The 23129-nt window shown below is 34.2% G+C and overlaps 1 pseudogene; it reads right to left on the minus strand.

The window, feature by feature from the left end:
- Nucleotides 1-622: 622 nt before the first annotated feature.
- LOC123285396 (U6 spliceosomal RNA) lies at nt 623-719 on the minus strand (annotated as a pseudogene).
- Between the last annotated feature and the right edge of the window lie 22410 nt (nt 720-23129).

The following is a 23129-nucleotide window of genomic DNA, read 5'->3' on the forward strand; positions in this document are numbered from 1 at the left end:
AGATTTACTTTTAATTTGATTTTCTCTGTGTTTGAAATATTTCATGAGTGTACATCATTTTTATTATGGAAAATGAAGAATAATAATAGTTATTAAGTTATCCTCTCTAGGATAATTTCTCATTAATATAAATTAAATTAAATTTACTCTGTCATTATAATTGTAGACAAATGTTTTTGTATCATTTTCACCTATAGTAAAATGAAAGAACAACAAAGATAAGAAACTTATTATTAATTAACATTTTTATTTGTTTATCATGTTGGATCATAATAGGATGTAATAGGTGAAATGTATCATTTTCAATGAAGTTTCTTAGCAATGTATATTTGAAGGCAACAGAGCCGGGTGTTTGATGGAACCGTATATAAATTTGGTTTTGCTCCAGTACAAAAAGGCTTGTCTTGAAGCATATTGCAAAGGTTGTCACTGTTGCTGCTGTTTTTATATTCCAAGCAAAGGAAACCACATATAATTGAAGACACTTAAGTGAGAACATGTGATATATACTTCAGTTGGTTGGTTATTAACTAAGAACAGAAGATAAACATTTGATGTTACAATTTGGATAAATGATGTCAACTACTTCAAAATGTCTAACATTTCTTCAAACTTTTTTGTTTTTAATATAGAACACCACAAATTTGCATGTCACCTTGCACAGGGGCCATGCTAATCTATCATTCCAGTTGTAGCATATGTACTGCTGAAGTGAGCACTCTTCAAACTTTTAAAGTTGCTTGTAAATTAATCAGTAGAAATGGAACATTCTCTCTACCCACTGGCAAAATCAGAGGAGAATTTCTACATTGTGAATATATTTTTATAACTGAAAATGTTGTTAAAATCTTTGAAATGGTGAAATTCCTTTGACAAATAAAATTTTACCTCTTTAAATTTTTTTCTTGAAGATTGGCCCTGAGCCAACATCTGTTGCCAATCTTTTTTCTTTTCTTCTTCTTCTTCTCCACAAAGCCCCCCAGTACATAGTTGCATATTGTAGGTCATTCTGGCTCTGCTATGTGGGACGCCGCCTCAGCATGGCTTGATGAGTGATGCTGGGTCTATGCCCAGGATCCAAACCAGGAAGACCGTGAGCAAACTTAACTACTCAGCCATGGGGCCCCCCAATATTTTTGTTAAACAGGTAAATCATCTGAAGTTCTTATCAGCAAACCTAATTACATCACTTTGTTCAAAATAATTTTAGCATATTACTGTAATTCATTTTATTAATTAATTTAATTCATTAGTTAATTCAGTAATTCATTGAATTAATTCATATTATTGTAAAGAATGTACATTGATATGGAAACTCCCACAATTCCTTAAAAGAAAAAAAACCCCGTCCACACGGATGACAGTTTTGAACTTTAATGGAGCCAACGTCTTATAACACTTTGTTTTTTAACTTTTGCCAAAACTACAGATATAGAATATGAAGATATTCTCTACTATAAACATGTTCATTTGGAAAACAAATTTTGATGCCCTTAATTGAAGGCTGTTAAGTTTCCAACATTTGGAGAGGACAGGATCACTCTGTCATAGAAAATGTCATTGGAAAGGAATTCACTCATAACTACTCTTTACTCCCTGGATATTTTGATTCATATTACTGAGATACTATTGTTTTTCAGGAGACAGTTTTGCTCATTGTTTTATTTGTTTTGTAATTCTGCCTCCATGAAAGAAAAGATTGGAGCTGGGCACTATGCAGTCTCCCAGTGAGAGAGAATGTCTGCATGTGCCCTTGATTGCCAACGATTAGAATGTAACATTTTCTCTTCAGTAGTAAATCTCATGATCTTTAGAAATATTGAGAAATTTTTTGAAGACCCTAACTTCTCAGCTGGTTATTACTGACATATGAATTGATAATATTTTTCTTAGCTATTATAGACAGTACAAAAAATTTACATAGGTTGCCAAAAGTAGACTTGTTGATTTATAAATCCTGGCGGAATTTCGGATGATCTTAGACACAAATTTACGTAGTCTGGCAAATTGAAAATGACACATCTCATTTTAGTTTCAAGTTTGGCTTTTCAATATCTGATACCATAAAAATGAAAGTTAAAATTTATTGAAGTTCAGTCAGGATGCTCTTTCTCAGATCAATTATCGTACTGCAATTTCAAATTTATAAATTTATATATGAGAATTAAAATTAATCTTAAATGCTTACGTGTTACTGGTACATTTCCTGAAATATTTCCTTATTTTCTGAAATAAGTTTTCTATTTTTGTAAGTCTTATAGATTTTACGGTGACTGGAGTACAGATTACAAACAGTAGTCCATTTATTTAAAGAAGATATCAAAGCAGAGTTTAATCTGCTTGACAAATGTTTAATTTAAATACCAGTATAATATGCTTACACACATGAAAAATAGTGATTAAATTATCTTTTTGTTTCATGATATGTATAGTGTGACATTAAAATAATGCAACAGTTTATTTAAGGTATATACAAAAGGCATCCTCAGTAAATTACTATTCTTTTTCCAATGAAACTTCTGCTTCCTCATCTTCTTTATTGCCACATAACTCTTACTAAATTTTCTCGTGTACTTTACATTTGTTGTTCCTCTTCAAATAATGGGCATTTCTAGCAACACAGCGAACAAAGTTTATATAAACATACTCCAAATGCTTATAAATGTTGGAGAAAATATTATATGAAGAACAATTACATTTGAAAAAGAAGTCTCCAGATTCCAAAAATAAAGAGATAACATAACATTGATCCTGAAAGAACCAAAACTATGCAGCTCAGATAATTCTAGCATTTTAACAACAAGATAAGAAAAGGACATAAACTAGAGTCCTCATGTATGGAGACATGACATTCGGTAACATATAAGAAAACAAACCAATGAAGTAACATTCCTCTATGAGTTGAGGAATATGTAAAATTTATTTTAGAACTGCAGTAATTAAAACAGTGTGGTAGTGGCATAAAAAAACAGAGGTATAGACCAAGGAAACAGAATAGAGAGTCCAGAAATAAACCTTTGCATAATTGATTAAATGATTTTTAACTAGGATGCCAAGATAATTCAATGAGTAAAGAGAATGCTTCAAGTTGAAACAAAAAGATGCTAGACAGCAACATAAGAGCATACAAAAATATACAGCTCTCTGGAAAAGGTAAATAGATAGACAAATACAAATCTTGTAACAATGCAATGGTGGTTTGTAAATCACTTTTACCTCAGGTATAGAATTTAAAATATAAAAGCATAAAAATAATTATAACTATAAAACTGTGTTAATGATTAAAAAATATTAATTAATTTCTAACATCAATAATGGAAAGTGGGAAGGGGAGATATAAGAGAGTAAAGTTTTTGTATGTGATTAAAATTAAGTTTTTATCAGTTTAAAATGGATTATTATAACTATAAGATGTTTTATATAATCCCTATGCTAACCATAAAGAAAATACCTATGATGTCTCACAAAAGAAAATGAGAAAGGAGTCAAAGTGTGACACTACAAACAAAGGTCAATGACACACAAAAGAAAACATCATGAGAGGAAAAGAGGGATAAGACCACTAAAAGAAATAAGAGAACAATTAACAAAATAGCAATAAGAAGTCCTTCCCAATCAATAATTATTTTGAATGCAAATGGATTAACCTCTCCAATCAATAAGTATAGAACGGCTGAAAGAATTAAAAAACTAGACTCAACTAAATGCTGTCTACAAAGACTCATTTTAGATATAAGGACATACACTGAAAATGAAACGATGGAAAATATATGCCATGCAAACGATAATCAAAAGAGAGGAGAGAGGGCGACACTCCATCAGATAAAATAGACTTAAAGTCAAAAACTTTCCTAGGAGACAAAGAAGGACATAATATGATGATAAAAAGGTCAAATTCACCAGGAAAATATAACAATTATAAATATATATTCATCTAACAATAGAGCACCCAAATATATGAAGCAAGCGCTGACAGAATGGAAGGGAGAAATAGAGAGTAACACAATAACAGTTGGCCATTTCAATACTCCACTTTCAATAATGGATAGATCAGCAGGGAAGAAGATCAACAAGGAAACAGAATACTTGAACAACACTGTAGAACAATTGGGCCTAATAAAGATATACAGAACGCTACACCCAACAAAGGCAGAATACACAGTTTTCTCACAAGCACATGAAACGTTCCCCAGGGTGGATCACATTCACCACAAAAGAAGTATTAAAAAAATTTAAGAATATTGAAATCATACCAAAGATAATGGAATGAAACTAGAAATCAATAATAAAAGGAAAATTGGAAAATCCATAAATATGTGGAAATCAAGGAACATACTCTTGAAGAGCAAATGGGTCAAAAAAGAAATAACAAGATAAATTATAAAATACCTTGAAACAAATGAAAACACAACATATCCAGACTTATGAGATGCAGCAAAAGCAGTGCTAAGAAAGAAGTTTATGGCAGTAAATGCCTACACTAAAAAGAAAAAAGATTTCAAATAAACAACCTAACTTTTCACTTCAAGAAGTTAGAAAAAAAAGAAAAAATTAAACTCAAAGTCTTAAGAAAAAAGGAAATAATAACTACAACATAAATAAACAAAAGACAGATGAGGAAAACAATAGAAAAAATCAACAAAACTAAGGGTTGGTTTTATGAAAAGCTCAACAAAATTGGCAAACCTTTAGATAGACTAAAAAAAAAAAGAGAAAAGACTCAAATAAAATCAGAAATGTAAGAAGAGACATTCCAATTGAGATCACAGAAATCAAAAGATCATGAGAGACTACTATCAACAACTATAAGCCAACAAATTTGATAACCTAGCAGAAATGGGTACAATTTTAGAAACGTGCAAACTACCAAAACTGAAACTTGAACAAATAGAAAATATGAAGAAATCTACAACTAGTAAGGAGATTGAATGTCATCAAAAATCTCCCAATAGTGGCTGGCCCAGTGGTGCAGCTGTTAAGTTCTTACGTTCCACTTCAGCTGCCTCGGGTTTGCCGGCTCAGATCCTGGATGTGGACATGGCACCACTTGGCAAGCCATGCTGTGGCAGGCATCCCACATATAAAGTAGAGGAAGATGGGCACAAATGTTAGCTCAGGGCCAGTCTTCCTCAGCAAAAAGAGAAGGATTGGCAGCAGATGTTAGCTCAGGGCTAACCTTCCTCAAAAAAACCTCCCAACAAATTAATAACCCAGGATTAGTGGCTTCTCAGGTGAGTTTTACCAAACACGTGAATAATTAATGCCAGTCATTCTCAAACTCTTCCAAAGAAGTTGAAGAAAAGGGAACATTTCCAAATTGATTTTATGAGGCCAGAATTACCCTGATACCAAAGCCCAACAAAAACACTGAGAGAAAAGAAAACTACAGGCCAACATCCCAAAAAATGGAGATACAAAAGTCCTTCACACAATACCAGCAAACAGAATCCAACAGCACACTAAAGGATCACACACCATGACCAAGTGGGATTTATCCCTGGGATAAAAGGATGATTCAACATATGAAAATTAATGCCTCACTACATTAACAAAATAAAGAATAAAAATCACATGAAAATCTCAATAGATGCTGAAAAAGCATTTGACAAAATTCAACACCCTTTCCTGATAAAAACTCTTGACAATATAGGAATAGAAAGTATCTCAGTATAGTAAAGACTATACACAGAATACCTACACCTACCATAATGGTGAAAACCTTGAAAGTTTTTCCTCCAAGATCAGGAGCAAGGCAAGGATGTCCACTCTTGCCACTTCTATTCAACATAGTACTTGAAATCCTAGCCAGAGGAATTAGGTAAGCAAAAGAAATAAAAGGCATCCAAACTGGAAAGGAACAAGTAAAATTGTCTCCTTTTGCAGATGATCTGATCTTATATACATAAAAAAAAAATCCTAAAGACTCCATAAAAAAATGTTAGGACTAGTAATTCAGCAAAGTTGCAATATATAAAATCAACACACAAAAATCAATGATCTTTCTATACACTAACAAGGAACTATCTATAAAGCAAATTAACAAAACACTCCATCTTACAATAGTGTGATAAGGAATAAAATACTTAGGAATAAACTTAATCAAGGAGACAAAGACTTGTACACTGAAAATTATAAAGCATTGCTGAAAAAAATTAAAGCAGATACAAATTAATGGAAAGACATTTCATGTTCATGGATTGGAAGGTTTAATATTGTTAAAATGCCCATACTACTCAAAGGGATCTGCAGAGTCAATGCAGTGGCATTGACTGGTTTATCAAAATCCCAGAGGCATTTTTTAGAGACATGGAAAAAAGCATCCTAAAATTATTCTGGAATCTTAGAGGATCCCAAATGCCAAAACAATCATGAGACAGCAAAACAAAGGTTCAGGTCTCACATTTTCTGATTTCAAAACATATTACAAAGACATAGTAAGAAAACAGTATGGTACTAGCATTAAGACAGAAATATAGACCAATGGAACAGAATAGAGAGCTCAGAAATAAATCCTCACGTATGTGGTCAAATAATCCTGGACAAGGTTGCCAAGGTTACTCAATGGGGAAAGGATAGTCTCTTCAAAAATTGGTGTTGGGAAAACTGTATATCCACATGCCAAATGAAATTGACCCTTACCTTAAACCATGTATAACACTTAACTCAAAATGGATTAAAGACCTAAATGTAAGACCTGAAACTGCAAAAATCCTGGAAGAGAAATTTGGGAAAATCTTCATTACACTAGATTTGGCAAGGTTTTTTAGCTATGACAGCAAATGCACAGGCAACTAAAGGAAAAATAGACAAATAAAATTCCATTAAACTTGAAAACTCCTACATTGCAAAGAAAACAATCAGCAGAAGGTAAAGGAAACCTACGGAATAGGAGAAAATATTTGCAAACCATATATCTAATATGGAGTTAATACCCAGAACATATAAAGAACTGTTACATATCAACAACAAAAAACCAAGTAACTTGATTTAAAAATGGGCAAAAGATCTGAATAGATATTTCTCCAAAGATGACATACAAATGATCAACAAGTATATGAACAGATGCTCAACATCACTAATCATGAAGGAAATGAAAATCAAAACCACAATGAGATATCACCTTACACCTGTAAAAATGGCCACTATCAAAGAAAAAGAAAATGAATGTTGGTGAGGATGTAGAGAAACTGTAACTCTTGTATACTGTTGGTGGAAATGTAAAATGGTGCAATCACTATGGAAAATACTATGGAGGTTCCTCAAAAAAATTAAAAATAGAATTACTATATCATCCAGCAATCCAACTTCTGGGTATCCAAAAGAGTTGAAAACAGAATCTCAAAGAGATATCTGTATACTCATGTCCATTGCAGCATAATTCACAAGAGCCAAGACGTGGAAGTGACCTAAACATCAATCAACAGATGAGTAGATAAAGAAAATGTAGTATATACATACAATGGAATACTATTTATCCTTGAAATAGATGGAAACATTGTCATATAGTACAACACAGATGAAATTTAAGGACATTATGCTAAATGAAATAATCCAGTCACAAAAAGACAAATACTACATAATTCCATTTATGTGAGTTATATAAAGTAGTAGAACTCTCAGAAACAGAAAGTAGAATGGTGGTTGACAGGAGACGGGGGGATGGAGAAAAGGGAAGTTGATGTTCAATGGATATAGAGTTTTAGTTTTGCAAAATGAAAAAGTTCTAGAGATCTCTTGCACAACAATATGCATATAGTTAATAATACCATACTGCACGCTTAAAATAGGTAAGATGATAAATACTGTTGTTTTTTTACAACAATAAAAAAAAGTCTCAAAATTACCTCAAGATCAAAGACCTAAATGTAGGAGCTAAAACTATAAAACTCTTAGAAGAAAACACACTGGAAACCTTCATGACCTTGGATGTGCCAATGATTTCTTGGATGTGACACTAAAGTAACAGGCAACAAAAGAAAAAATAGATAACTTGGACTTGAAAATTAAAAACCTTTGTGCATCAAAGAACACTAACAACAGAGAGAAAAGACACTTTATGGAATGGGAGAAAATATTTGCAAATCATATACGTGATAATGGATTCAGATTCAGAATACATAAATAACTCCTAGAACTCAATGGCAACAACAAAAACAACCTGATATAAAAATGGGCAAAGGAGGTGAGTATTTATTCCTTCAAAGAAGATATACAACTAGCCAATAAGCACTTGGAAAGCTACTCAACATTAGTAATCATTAGGGAACTACAAATCAAAACCACAAAGAGGTACCATTTCATGCCCATTAGGTTGGCTAGTATTTAAAAAAAAAAAAACACACAAAGAAATACAGAAAATTACAAGTGTTGGCAAAGATGCATAGAAATTGGAACTGTTGTGCTTTATTGCTGGTGGGTAAGTAACCTGTGTGGTGCAGCTGCTTTGGAAAACAGTATGGCCGTTCCTCAAAAAAATAGAAATGCAGTATGATATGATGCAGCAATTCCGGCTTGGGTATATAGCAAAATTATTGGAAGCAGAGACTTGAACAGAACAGATATTCATATACCTATGTTCATAGCAGCATTGTGTGCAATAATCAGAAGATGGAAGCTACCTAAGTGTCCTTTGATGAATGAATGTACAAACAGAATGTGGTATATACACAGAATGGAATATTATTCAGCCTTAAAAAAGAAGGAAATTGTGACACTTGCTGCAAGATGGATGAAGCTTGAAGTCATTATGGTACGTAAAATGAACCACTCACAAAAGAACAAGTGCTCTATGAGTCTACTTATATGAGGTACCTGGAGTAGTCAAATTCGTAGAGACAGAAAGCAGAATGGTGATTGCCAGGGACCAGGGGAAGGAGAGAGTGGGGAGTTATTGTTTAATGGGCATGGAATTTCAGTTTGGGAAGATGAAACAAATTCTGGAGATGGATAGTAGTGATGGTTACACAAAAATGTGAATGCACTTAATGCCACTAAACTGTACAATTAAAAATGGTTAAAATTGTAAATTCTATGCTGTGTATTTCTTTTTGTTTTAAAGATCGGTACCTGACCTAACAAGTGTTGCCAATCTTTTTTTTTTTTTTTTCCTGCCTTATCTCTCCAAATCCCCCCGGTACATAGTTGTATATCTTAGTTGCACATCCTTCTAGTTGTGTCATGTGGGACACTGCTTCAACATGGCCTGAGAGCAGTGCCATGCTCCCGCCCAGGGTCCGAAACCACAAAACCCTGGGCCACTCAGCAGAGGGCGCCGACTTAACTGCTGGGCCACGGGGCCAGTCCCCGTTGTTGTGTACTTCGTAATGCAATTAAAAAACAACAACAAAAATCTAAGTTGGACGGCAGGGAAGCTTGTAACATACCTGTGCTCTATGTAGGACCAAAAAAAGAATATTTCACATGAAAATTTGAGATTAAAGCTCACGTGTTGTCCAAATTTATCCTACCTAAATATCCATAAATCACAGGATGGTCTCAAGGCAAAACTGAGATATTAGTAAAACAAAATGCAGAATTTTTTTTAGGAATAATGTCATATTCATGGGCATAGGAAAATACAACTGAAAAACAAAAACTATTGGATATAATCTTCATAAAAGATTAAATCACATGAGAAAATAAATCACCATGTGGGAAAGGCAGCAGATTCAACACAGACTTAGTAGTTTCCAACTACCAAAATGTAATAATTTGAAGGAAACTAGAGAACAAAATAATTTTTTTTCAGAAGACGAAATAATTAAATATATTAAAAATAATGTAAACTATCATAGAAAAAGAGAATGATGAAGAAAAAGAACAATCGGAATGGACAAAAGGCAAAAAGCAAATTTAAAGAAAATCTATGATAATTGAAATGAAACCTCAATGGATAGATTAAACAACATATGAGCAGCAAAATTCCACAAGTCACAAGGAAATTAAGTAATGTAAAAATATTTAATAAACATAGATGATAGAATGAAAAGTTACAACCTCATTCTAACTTTGCAATAGAAATTAAGAAGGAAAGACATTTTTAAAATTAAACATGAATATTTGAAGATAAATTTGATAACATATTTTCAGAATTTAAGTATGATGTGAATTCCCAGATTAAAAGGACCCAGTGATTTCTGAGAAGTGTTAAACCAAATAAATTAAAAACCAGCTACAATGGAACATCAACACACTGAATAGATAAAGTGAATATCTTAACATCAATGAAAAAGAAAGGACCACTAAAATATGACACTCGAACTGAGAGTAGATTCCTCATCAGTAAATTCACAGGTTGAGGGTTTTTTTTTTTAAATCTCGCTTTATTATGTGTATAAGAGCTTCCCTAAAACATGATGCTATAAAGTGGTTGAGAATAAATAGAAAAATATGCTGCAAAAGTCACAAAATATGAGTATCAATTTAAAAATAAGACAAAAGTCTCAATAACAAAACAAAACAAAAATATTGAGGTGAGCAAGGAAAGATGAACAGAGAAGTCCTATAAGCTGAAACCCTATGTCCAAAATAGTATATCCTCAAAATATATGAATGCAAAATTTAGCAGCTTGTAAGGAGAAATTTGAACATACCTCTCCCAAAAACAAATTGACCAAAACCATAAAAAATTTGCACTAGATCAATGTTAATATTTCATTCATTTTTAAAAAATATCCTCCCTATTCTCAGACTTTACCAGATAATTTAGGACAGATAAAAAAATATTGTCTTTAATCAAAAATCATGTTAACTTCCCTTATACGAAAGAGAGCATTGATTTTTTAAAAAATATTAAAGGTGTCAAAGTACATATCTAAAGGAAAGATAGGAAAGCTACACATCTAAAAGAAAAGACAAATATTGTTTTCTCTTTTTTTTCATAAAGGAAAATAAGGCAAAGGATTTTTGCAAGTTAAAGATGATCTTAAATTTTAAAAATAATTTAATGCTTTACCCCTTGAGAACATAATTTACTATAAAATCATCAGCTTCATAAACATCTTCTTGTCTGACGTTGGTCTATTCCGGAAGGAGACCCTGAGACTGGATTTCAATGCAAGTAGTTTCCCTGAGAGATGATTATGGGAACTACCAGCAGGGGGAGCGAGTGAGACAGGGCTTAGAAGAAGTGTTGCTGTTTTGGGTGATTGGAGCTCAATCCCAGTGGGGACCTCTGGGACAAAGTTGGGATTCTCCCTCAGAGGTGTCTTCTGAGGGGCATGAAAGTTCCTTCACTTTTGGTTGAGTACTGTGACTGGGCTGGTAAATTCTAGCACTTACGGTCTGCCAGGCGTGAGGATAGAGGATATTCTGGCCGGAGCAACCCTTAAGCAAAGAGTTGTAGGTGCAACAGTGAGACGCTATTGTATATAAGACCTGTGAGTGCTGACCTAATAAATCAGGCACGGAGAGCCTCTTCAACAGTTAGATCTTTTTCTAAATTTTGGATTACTTATATTTAGATGAATAATATTACCCTACACAAAGCATCCACAACTTCTTCAAAGAGTCAAAAAACGGACCTCAAAATAGTGTTAACCAAGCTGGTACAACCTAATTCACTGTGAACTGCCTAGTTGTTTACCACTGTCGTTTATGTGTGTATTCATTGTTATTCATTATTGTATAAGACAATAAATGTTAATTAGAAACAAATTTTTCTAGTAATTTTTTATACTTGCGATTTTCTGTGAAAATGCGTAAATGATGTGATAAGAAAAGCTGTGTGCGTTTGTTGCTTTAGACATGTTATCTAGGATGAACAACCTCCTTCTGTGCACTCCAGGCTTTGGGAGCCGTTATCCCACCCAATGACTTTCCTCTCCCTATCATTTTGAAGAAATAACAGGCTTAATTTCTTTATTAAAAAAAATTCCCTTCATTACTAAGGTGGAGGAAGAAAGGATAAAATATATGTTTTAGATATTATCGACTATTTATTCTATCTCATAAAAGTTATTAGGCACCCATAAGTGTTTATTAGCACTAAATAAACACAGCAGTTAAAACTGTATTTTATTTCAGTTAGATTTTACATTCTGAAAAGGTCATTACCTTTGATCAGGAAATTAACATCAATATAATCAAAGTTCAAGTTTAAATAGCTATTTATTGGTTATGAGTATTTGTTTTTAAATGTGTAATTATAAAAATATTTTTGGATAAGAAAAGGTAAAGGCTTGAACAGAGTGACTCCAATATGTATCGCTTATATCCATTCTAAACGGATGCACCATCTTACATTGTGCTATAACCACACATTTTTAGCTTGCTTCCTAAATTTCATGAAATACCCCTGTGAAATCCTTATAACTAAACTTTAATTTTGGATCAATGTTTCTACCTCCCAGCAGAGAAAAACAAAAAAATCTAAGTTTATTTTCTGACTGCAATATTTCTGCTAAATGTAGTGAACAAAAAATAATTTAAATTCTAAATTCATTTTAAATTCATTACCAGATACCCTTTGGGGAAAACATTTTTTTCTGTCAAGGTAATTAATAATTTTAAAGGGTGTTTTCAATATCCATTTATTTGCCTTCAAGAAAATATATGTAATACAAAGCCTTGGGAAAACAAAAATTATGAATTTCTAGATGTGATAAGCTCCATGTGTCTACTGGGAATGTGACTACATTAATATCCAAAATTAAACATAAAAAATATGCATTTTTTGGGCAAAGCAGTCCCTAAGATAATAGCCTATTAATATAAAAAATAAATAATATGTTTTGCTTCTATTTGCTTAACTAGTTTCTAATTTGTTTCTTAGAATTGTAGCAAGAGACTTCCTGACACGAGTGTTTGATTTGGGGAGCCCTTTCTCTCATATCCACATTTCCAAAATGTGTATTAGGTAACTATTCTGTGTAATGAATTGCTTTTGTGTGTGTGTGTGTGTGTGTGTGTGTGTGTGTGTGTGTGAGGATGATTGGCCCTGAGCTAACATCTGTGCCAGTCTTCCTCTATTTTATGTGGGGTGCCACCACAGGGTGGCTTGACAAGTGGTGCTATGTCTGCACCTGGGATCTGAACTTGTGAATCCCAGGCCACTAAAGCAGAGCATGAGAACTTAACCACTAAGCCATGAGGCCAGGTCCCTGTAATGAGTTCCTTTTTACTTCTGTTGGAAAACATTAAGTATTTGTGAGAGGAGGGGAAGGAAACAGTGCTGAGTAAAGTGAACTCAAGAACTGAGCATATGTTATTCTTTTTATTTACAACCAATAACACGAGGTAGGTGGAAAATTATTTTTTTTCTTTTATTGTTTGTTTGTTTGGGTTTTTTATTTTTATTTTTTTGACTCAAGTGGGAAAATGTCTTTCCTGACTTTCCTGACTGGTGAATGGGTGTCAAATGTGAAAGTTTTATTCTCAGGTGATTAAAATATTTATAGATGTCAAAAAGTGGTTGAATGGGTGATGGATGATGAGCTGGGGTGGAGAATGTGGCCAAGGGTGGCCTTGATACCAAACCAGCCTGTAGGAGAAAACATGGAAGTAATTTAACCATGAAACATGATTTAGTGTTAGGTAGAAAGCGACCTTTAAGGAAAATCCACGGCTAATATTAGAATAAAGCTGAGTTATTATGTGTAAAACTTTATCCACCGATATTGTATTTGAATAAATGTGTTGAGAATCAGAGAGGCATAATGAAGAAAAGAAGACTATAATGTTAGACCTAAACTGGATTTGAATCTTTGCCACTTAACAGGTGATTGAATTTATCCGAACTATCTAAATAATCTGCAATTCATCTTCACATGTAAACTGTGTATACTAAACATTCTTCAGTATGTTCTAATAATTAAATGAGATAAAAATGTAAAGTTTAAACAAGTGGGCTGGATATAGAAAGTGCTCCCTATCATTATTGTTCTTAATAATGTATATTTTAATAAGAGCATAATTACTTTGTTTTAGTGGGGAGCCCTCCTTCAATGTGTAGACACTGTATCTATGGATAACCTTTAAGTTTTAGCCATACAGTCATGACTAAACATAGATTTAGAAAAACTAATAGCATGACCTTTATTGCTGTATTGTAAGATTAAAGTTTTCTGAAGCCAAACTTTATAGCCCATTAATCTCATGTCCTTCTAAAGCCAATTGTAGAATGCCTGCAAGTTCAATGGCCAACTACATACTTAAATACAACGCCCTTTGCACTTAAATGTGATGCTTTTGTAAGAATTGAGAAATATTCTAACCAGTTCCATAAACCCTGGGCACTGTCACATTGGTTTCGTTAAAGTGGTTCAGAAATTAACTACTGCCACCAAATGAAGTTTTTTGTTCGTTTTTGCAGTGCTATTCAGGAATGTAGATTGCTACAATGCCATAAAGAAGCAGTGGAAATATGTCCATACTTTGTTATCACTCCTTGCCTCATTAAGTTCCATTCCCTGCCTGAGAAGAGCGTGGCTTTGATGGGAATGCTGCAGGAGATCCTGAAGTTGGAGCCCAAGGTTAGAGGCTGTCAGCTACCTGAGCTTCTCACAGCCGGAAGTCAAATGAGGGAGATGTGGACAGTGGGCTCCACTGCTGGCAAGGAATTATCCCAAGCAGTGAATTATGACAAATTGATGGATAACCATCGGATTACCCACTTCTTCCAATAACTGGTAATCTTTATACCTTAAGGTAGAAATAAACAAAACCACCTCTTTGAGCTTCGTTACACTGCGTTAACATACGCTAATTAAATCCTATGATATTTGAAACACCAGAATTATTAATTTATATCCCCTGTAATGCATTAATTAACATTAACTCCCTTTTTGGAAAGGGTTTTACCATGTCCCAGCCTGACAACACCAACATCAAGGTTTATCAATCAGTTTGATAAAGATTTATAGAATATGGGGCTGGCCATATTCTAGGCCATATTCTAGGCCCCGTGGCCTAGCGGTTAAGTTCGTGCACTCCGCTGCAGGCGGCCCAGTGTTTCGTTGGTTCGAATCCTGGGCGAGGACATGGCATTGCTCATAAAACCACGCTGAGGCAGCGTCCCACATGCCACAACTAGAAGGACGCACAACGAAGAATATACAATTATGTACCGGGGGACTTTGAGAAGAAAAAGGAAAAAATAAAATCTTAAAAAAAAAAGATTGATAGAATAAGTTGATATCAAGAGTTTGCCCCAAATCCTTGTCTAAATTGTATTCAAAATAGGCTATTCTATGTGAAAGATACGTATTGTTTATGAAAACATTTTCTCACTAATATTTATGTTCCCTAGTACAAAGAGATTACTACTTTGGAAAATATTAGTGAATGTTTGTTGAAATAATGAACTGATTTACTAACTGATTTCTTGTAAGTGACTATCTAAAGTCATTAATTTATAGACTATTCCAAAAGTAAGGGACACATTTGTAAGTAAAACTAGTTTTCACATAAGAGTACAGCATCACTGGAATAAATGGCATTTGGATTTTCTAGTACACGGTTAAAAATTGTGTTAAAGTATATGACACATTATATGCTAATTTATCCATCCACCTTATTGTTTGTTCCACCTCCTCTTATGGTTATTTTTATTCTAAGCTTCTATTAGTTCCTTACATATGGCAATTAATATTTGTCAAATAAATAAATGCCGATGGGTAGCGTTAACACAAGAGCACAAAGAGGAGGCTAGCCCCTTCTCTTTGGGCAAAGGGCTCACTCGGATTCTTGGGACTTTTCCTCTCTGAACAACAGAATGTAACACGGTTTTCACTCTGTATTTGCAAGACAGCTGAATATTCAGTGTTAAAGCACGACTTTGGTAAAATATCGGGGTAAAAATCACGATGCAATGTTATGAATTTAATAATTTTCAAGAACAATTTTGAAGGCTTTTCTCAGTCAGTTAGGACACGGAAGTTCCCTGTGTACTTCGTGACTACCCATGTTAGTTGCTGTTCTCCAGAAGAATGGGTCTGCTCAAGTAGAATGTGACCTCAGCTATTACTTTTTAAAAATTTTTCTAGGAAAAAACTGGCAATAATTAAGAGAAAAGTAATTTTTTGGTAATTGAAAAGTAAAATCTTCAATACTTAGTGCAATATTTTGACTCTTTGCTTTCCATTTCATTTTTTCCTATTTCATTGTTTACTATTTCACTTTCCTCTGGCTAAATGGCACATTCCATCTATGACTTGAATAATTTAAATAACGTTTCTTGACTTAAAGATCTTACAGTCTGAGTAGTAAATTATATTGTTTTGTTTATTCATTATCTCTGGTAGTGGCAAAACCTGGGCTCTAGATTTGTGCCTCAGGTATAAGCTCTAGCAGAAACTCTCTTGCATGGCAGCGCATTTTCCTATGTCTGAAAGGTCCCTGCAGGGAATGGCTGCTGCAGGAGCAACCACTCTGATTTGCATTGCCTTTCAATGATATTTCCTACAGGCGTGCGAGACCCCAAATGCAGTTTCTCTCAGGTAAGAATCTGAAAGTTTATAGACATTAGTTTAGTAATCGTTTCTGCTATTGAGTAGATATTATTGACCTTTATCTGACATTCTTTCATAATGCTTTCTTGCATAATTCTTTCATAATTCATAATGAGGAAATCCAGACTAGGAGTGAAAATACACCATGGGACTTCCTAGATACACAATTTCCATTTTAAAGATGCTGAAATTGAAGTATACTGAGATGTTAAGTGTGTTGCATAAAATTACACATAGAATCAATATCGCAGATTAAAATTGAGTTCCAGAAGAATTCAAAATCGAGCACAATAAAACACATGTAGCTACTTAAGTGAAACGTTTAAGTTCATAGTTAAGAAAGAGTTGAAAAGTTCTTTATCTGTTTCTTATTGTTGCTGTAAGAATAGCACAAACTTAAATAACACACATGTATTCTCTTACAATTCTGGAGTTTAGACATCCTAAAGCAGTTTCACTGGTCTAATGGCAAAGCTGTTTCCTTGGGGAGGCTCTGAGGACAGAATCCTTGCATTTGCCTTTTCTGGCTTCTAGAGCTGTGTTGCTTACATTCTTTGGTTTACCCCTTCCACTATCTTCAAAGCCAGCAGTGAAATATCTTCAAATTTCTCTGCTTCTGGTTTCACATCTCCTTCTCTCTCTTCAGTGACCTGCTTCCCTCTTAGAAGGATCCCTGTGATCACAACAGAACCACCCATATAATCGAGGATAAATTCCTCGTCAGAAGATTTTTAATTCAACCACATCTGAAAGTCTCTTTTGCCATATAAGGTAATAGTCACAGTTTATGTGGCTTAGGACATGGACATCTTAGATGAAGGTTATTATTCAGCCTACCGTAAGGTTTCAATATTGGACTTAAAGTGTTAATATTCAAGGCAAAATTATACTTATTTAGAGTGTTTAAGGAAACATTATGATTGAAACTCTTTCTATTCAACAATATTTGACTCATGTCTTGACTTTTACTTATTAGGTGTTTATTTTAATGATATGATATAATTATTACCAATACCGTCACCTAGTCTTTCATCATATTGCATATGTTCAAGCATTACTTTCAAGAAATGTGTAAAACATTAAGTACTTATATGCTGATGACAGGGCAACATTTTCTTATTCAACCTGAAATCACAATATTAGAGGAAACAAATAACAACCATGTTAACTGTGAAATCAATGCATAAATTCCAAACACATCAGTTATGAAAAAGTCCACAAATTGCAGTGAACATGCTCCCAGATTTAGAAGAGTCTGACACTAGTGATTTAGTAATTCCTTCATTGGAAATCAATCAAAATCTGGCTATCAGCAAAACTGTTCCAGAAAATCTGAGGGAAAAAATTGATAAATGTCAGTAAACCTTGGAAAACAAAACAAAGTGGTAGCAAATAACATTGATCTTGGATCAGAAGAACTGCATGTAAATCTTGGTTTTATTGCATATCAGATATATAACCTTGGGCAATTTACTTGCCATTTCAGCTTTTAGCTTCTCATCTTCTCTGCTTCACGGCAATGTTCTGTGCAACAAGTTGTTTGAAAAAACATAGTGGAAGGAATACAGTAAACTGAGAGAAGGACACCACAAAAGGTAAAGAGAAACACTGTCTTTAGGAAAGTAAAAGAGAGACTTTCAGTTAGTTTGTCTACAGGGATCATAAGGTCCCGATTCATGGAGTTGTTTCCTTTTGGAATCTCAGAACACTTTGACTTCTGTCTCCTTCATCCCATATCCAACCTTTTGTATTAGGGTTGTCAAGAATAGCAATTCTACACTTGTTTTAAGCTATAGAAGACATTATTAGCATTGTTTAACCACACAAGATGTATTTACATACGTACCCATATATTTATCTTTTCTGACATAATTTCTTTTCTGTGTTGATTTCTTTTTATTTGGGATTATTTTCCTTCTGCCTGAACTCCTTTTAGTGATTTTTTTGGACACAAGACTCATCTTTTGAATTTATTTTTCAAACTCACTTTTATTTTTAAAGTATCCTTTTGCTAGTCAGGGAATTCTAGTTTGACAAGACCCATCGTGTTCTTGCATCCATCATTTCTGTTCAGAAGTCAGCTATAAGTCTTATTGTTGCATTTCAGTGGCAATGTGTCTTTTTTCTCTGACTGCTTTTAGACTTTCTTTTTATGTTGTCCTTCAATAAGTTGTCTATGATGTGTAAACATGTATGTCTTTTTGTGAGTGGGAGCGCATTACATTTATCCTACTTTGGGTTTAATGCACTTCTTGAATCTTCCAGTTTGCTATATTTAATTGAATATTTTAATATTAGGGATTTTAAAGTTTTTGTCTGCCGATTGCATTATTGCAAACATTTGGGAGACTGATTCTATTGTTTCTCTTGTTTACTGGTCATACAGCTCCTTCTACTTTCTAGCTTCATACTTTTGGATTGAATGTTGGATCTTATGTGTGTGTGTGTGTATATATATATATAGTGTAGAGACTTATGATGATTTTATCTTCTGTCAGGGAGAGCCCAACAATTACTCTGCTAAGTTGACAGAGTAAAGAAATGATGATCTTAAGCAAGTAATGGACTAAATTTTGTCAAGAATCACTGCAGTTTTGGTAAAACTGAGTCTATCTTTGGTTCATTCCTGCTTCTAGGCAGTTGCAAGCCTGGCAGACCTTGTTCTCTCTGGCCTAGAGAGTCTGAGAATTTTTACTATATCTTCAAAGGTTTTTGGCATAGTTTTTTAGCTCTCAGCTTGATCCATCCCCATATTTTGACAAACATGTTGTAGTGGACACAAGCTATGTGTGTGAAGCCCTCCTGTCTCCAGTTATTTTCTCTCCAGCTTAAGTACCCATGAAAAGTTGTAATGATTTATTTTCCTCAAGTGGAAGTGTTCTGACATAGATTCTCAGGCTCTAGCTCTCCCCGGGTCATGTGTTTCTTCAGAGTCATTGTATCAGCTACGATGCTTTTGCTGCAAGTGGAGAGGACCAGATAACAATCAATTACACAATAGAGTATGTATTTATTTTAACATAGAAAAGAAGTCTGGAGGTAAAGTGGTTCAAGAGTCAGATAATTCATGGATCCAATAATATGATGTAATCAAGGACCTACATTTCCTTGTTTTTCTATTCTTCCATATTCAAAATATCATCTGCTTTCTCATACCATCACATTGGTATTATTTCCTTATATAGTTGCATCCAAAGGCAAAAAGGAGTGAGAAAAATTTTTCAGTCTACCAGCAGGCTTTCCCTTATTTCATCTTGGTACACAGGTTGTATAATGTATCAGTTAGCCTTTGCTGCAACATATAAAAATCTACTCCAATAATTTATATATCAAAGCAACAGTCATTTATTTGCTCAAAAATATGTGGGATATCAAATACAGCTGAGCTAAACTTGCACAATCTATGTCTAACTCAGTTGGATGTCAGCTGAACTTGCATGTGTAGACAGCGGGTAGTGAATGGTCATGTATATACACATGGTGATTAGCTGGCTCTCAGAAGGGTTGATGCAAATCACTGGGCCACTTATCTCCAGCAAGTTATTCTGGGATTTTACACAGAGGTGGTCACAGAATTTCAAAGAGTAGTAAAAAATGGCAAGCCCCAACACACAGGTATGTTTCATGTCTCTGCTTGCATCGTGAATACTTCTGTACAATTTGCCAAAGCAAATTCCATGGCCAAGCCCAGACTGAAGAAATTTAGAAATAGATACCTCTTGATGGAAGGTGCTGCAAAGTCAAATAACACAAAAAGTGTGCCTATTATGATTGTAGGCATCTTTACAATCTACCACACTTACCATGTCTACGCTTAAACCAATAATGCCTAAGGTAATTCAATTACCATTATTAGCTTAGACAAATATAAGTGTCCTTGCAATACTTGAACAGAGTTGGCATTATTTTACCAAGGGAAAAGGCCTAGGAGGTGGCAAAAGATTTGAACTATCTTTCTCTGAACATGCAAGGGGCATGTGACCCAAGAAATCATTTACAAGCTTTTATCCAGAAATCTTAATCTTAGGCTTAGAAACAAGCACTATACATGGTTGCAAAAATTTCCTATGATGTAGTCCTAAAAATATTGTTAATTATTTCCTGCCACCTTGATTCCAACTGTTACTACTATACTTCAAACTACACTACAACTACCAATAAGTATCAATAAGCCAATATGTGTTGCTTTCCCTGAGGAATCATTCTGAGATATCCCTTAATTGAAAATTCTTATCTTTATTTTTCTCAGTAGCTGACTGTTAAATCTCAGTGCTCATCTCTTCTTAATCAAAGATTTAACAAAAATATAAAATATTTACAAATTCTCCCCTTTGAGCAGCATGTAGACTGGTGTGTTTTACACAGAATATTCTAATTTTTGGATGTTTATGGGAGTTCCTTTAGGGTTAAAAATAAGTAAATATATAAAAGGGCATGTATGGACTGCTGATGTTAGTCTGTTGAGAAAAAAGGAATAAGATCAATTTAATTTTGTCCACCCTGGTCCGTAAGACAAGAAAAAAGAACTGTACATTTTCCTTTTTACCTATTTTACATGATTTTCAAAATAGTAACTAGAGTTTCTGCTAAAATCGTTAATATTGAAACTGTATGATCGTTACTTAAGTTGCACTGTTTTATTTATGAAATAGATCATTGTTTCAAAAATCCTGTTTCAGAAGACTAGTTCAACCCTATTTACAGTGACTACTACTCTGACCAGATAAGTATAATTTATGCAATAATTAAAATGTTCAGCTTGGTTTTATTCTTTGCTAGATTGTAATGAAACTTTATGGGTAGCTATAATTAACCTTTACTGATGTCAATTATGCACATTTAGGGATCTTGAAATTGCTGACCATGCAGTTCTATTAAAGATGCATGAGGCAGCATGGATTAAAGACTATACACAGCAGGAATGGCAGGCATAGTATATGCAGTGAGGAAAAAGAGAGAGTTGCTAGAAGTGACAAGCAGAGGCCATTCATTTCTTGTTTATTATCAATTATTTTATTTGTTTCACTGTTAGCGATATGAAGGATATATATCGTGTCACATAATGGTCTGCAAACTCGCTGAGGCTCTTAGTGGCTCAAGCTACCCAACCAACCTGTAAAAGGCGGACGACATTGTTTGGTTTTCTCTCTGTCAGCCACACTTTTGTGCTCTCCAAGGTTAGCCAAAGGGATTCAACAAGATTCTGCTCTAGATGAGAACATAATGGGGACTAGACCTTTATACGGTGTCATTACATTATATGATCTCAGGTCATATCACATCTGTCTCTCATTTCTCCTCCATTAGTCCCCTTGTTACATCTATTCCTAAAGTGCTCTTTTTGTGCTTCTAATAAGGTCTCTGATTTTGTGTTCACTAACATCAAGGACAGAACCACAATAGGAAATATGATACATGGTTCATAGTGGAATTGTTGCTTAAAATACAGCAGCACTATTATGTTAGAATTGACGTAAGAACCACAGTTACCCACTTTACTTCGAACATGGACACTAAAGTCTTTTGCTGTATTTCTTCCCTTGCCTCCTTCCTAATATCCTCATTACTTCTTCTATTTTTTTTAAGATTGGCATCTGAGCTAGCAGCTGTTGCCAATCTTTTTTTTTTTTTTTCCTGCTTTTTCTCCCCAAACCCCTCCAGTACGTAGTTGTATATTTTAGTTGTGGGTCCTTCTAGTTGTGACACGTGGGACACCGCCCCAACATGGCCTAATGAGAGGTGCCATGTCCGCGCCCAGGATCTGAACCAGTGAAACCCTGGGCCACCAAAGTGGGAGCACACGAACTTAACCACTGGGCCACGGGGCTGGCCCCTATCCTCATTACTTCTAATACCCAGTTCACTAAACTCATTTAGCCACTGTAAATGGGCTACATCAACAGGAGGCATGAATATACGAACTGCACTGTGAAAAATTCAACTTGATTCACAGTACCTCCAACTTCAATCCAATCCATCTCAAGGAAATTTAAAATTTCTTCTTTTTCAAAATTAGCAACTTCAAAAGCTAAAGGGCATTAATTAGTGCCAAATATTGGGGAATTTCCTATTGTTATACATCAAAAATTCACATTTATTTTCCTAATTGGTTCTGAAAGTAGGCTCTGTTGTAGTCTTTCCATATTTCAGAGTCTGCAACATTTTTCTTACCTCAGGTAGTTCTTGATACTGACTGTTAAGTCGGAAACTGTGCAGGATTTTAGGTGTTACCTCATTAATATGATAGCTTGCTGTAGTTATATATATGCATATATGCACACGATGTATATACATATATATGTATACACACACACATATATACATATACGCACACATATCTGTTTGTATATATACAGAGTATGTGTGTGTGTTTCTATCTCCATCTATTTATGTCTATATCTATATATATTAACAGGAACACTGTACTTCTGGATCAGAGAACAAATTTTTTTATTTATTCACCAAGCAATCTTAGTGGCAATGGTTCCCCTACCAATGCAATGAGAGCAAAATGTCACCTGCAAATGCAGAAGTTGTACCAGAGGAGATGGATTCTGGAATTATGAAACCTGGAGCTTATGTGGGGCACCTGGCACATCTGGACATTCTTCCTCTGGAGATAGAGTGAGGGAGACCTTTGTTCTGGAATATAAACAAATCCTGTCTAAGGAGGGCTGACGA

Source organism: Equus asinus, chromosome 4 (genome assembly GCF_041296235.1).
Source record: "Equus asinus isolate D_3611 breed Donkey chromosome 4, EquAss-T2T_v2, whole genome shotgun sequence".
Lineage (NCBI taxonomy): Eukaryota > Metazoa > Chordata > Mammalia > Perissodactyla > Equidae > Equus > Equus asinus.